Raw genomic sequence first — 1,118 nt, 5'->3', positions numbered from 1 at the left:
ATACGGAAGTGGTTGACAAACTATAACAAGGAATCTCGACGAGAGGTAGACAATATTTAAATTATAATCTCTACGAAAGAAGTTATTTCATCCTATTTTTACGTAATTCTATGTGTTACGTCAACTGTGTTATATATTTTTGTTTCAAATAGGCCGAATCTTTAGAAATTGATCTGGAAGTACGTAGAAGGGGAGAGGAAAGGATAGTTGAAAGCGTGTTACATTAATACGACCTTGAATGATGATCATGATGATGCCGATCAAATCAGAGGTCGGCAAACTGTACGAGGCGAAGTATTTGGTTGGCAGGCTAAAATATCGAATTAAGGGGGTTGAGTCTAAAATAAGTTAGATCAATGAAAGAAATAAAGTACAAAATGACTCGAGTTTCAATTTAAATCACTCGCAATGTCAAGGGAGAAGAAATAATGTTCTGCTCAACATGTAACCGAGCGAAACGTGGTCCTATTTCGGGGGGAATAATAACTCCATTACATTTTTTTTCTACACTTTACATTAGACGTATTGTATTTCATTGGATATTTCAGCATTCATGGAAATGTACAAAGATAATATGTGCATTATTAATATTATACCTATTAGCATAATACTTTTAATAAAATCCTTACTTTTAATCAAAAATACATTATGTTTTTGAATATGAAAAACCATACAACTATGGAAAATTATTTTAATTTATGGAAATTATGTTTCTTTTTATATTATTCATTATAAAATTATATTTTGCCTTCAGTTTTAGTTTATTATAGAATACGTTTTAATCTTGCCTGGTACCATTAAATGAATAAGAATAATCTTTTGTATGTCGCAACAATCGATGAAATCGCTAAAATCAGTAAAACGATATAATTGCTGGTTAAATTTCTTATGATTATAATTTATTTATAAAAGTAATTCATCAATAAATAAAATATTTTTTTCATGAATGTTGTACTTGTTCGAAAATATCTGGTTTTAACTATTTTTAGGCATGAGTCGCTTATTAGCTACATCGGTTAACTTCTAAAAAGAAAAAATATGTATTATGTACATTAAATATGAGAGCCAACCAAGCTAGTTAAAAATTATGGAGTGCACCAACTGGATTAATGAGCGGC

General features: G+C 29.5%; 1 long non-coding RNA gene across 1 annotated transcript; it reads left to right on the top strand.

Moving 5' to 3' along the window:
- Window positions 1-646, top strand: LOC113464254 (uncharacterized). The gene is made up of 2 exons (XR_003389104.1): window positions 1-45; window positions 153-646. It is a non-coding gene; the product is annotated as an uncharacterized LOC113464254 (long non-coding RNA).
- Window positions 647-1,118: the final 472 nt, after the last annotated feature.

Source organism: Ceratina calcarata, unplaced genomic scaffold, assembly GCF_001652005.2.
Source record: "Ceratina calcarata isolate Rehan_Ccalc_2016 unplaced genomic scaffold, ASM165200v1 scaffold309.2, whole genome shotgun sequence".
NCBI classification, from domain to species: domain Eukaryota; kingdom Metazoa; phylum Arthropoda; class Insecta; order Hymenoptera; family Apidae; genus Ceratina; species Ceratina calcarata.
This window is presented reverse-complemented; position numbering and strand designations above follow the sequence as displayed.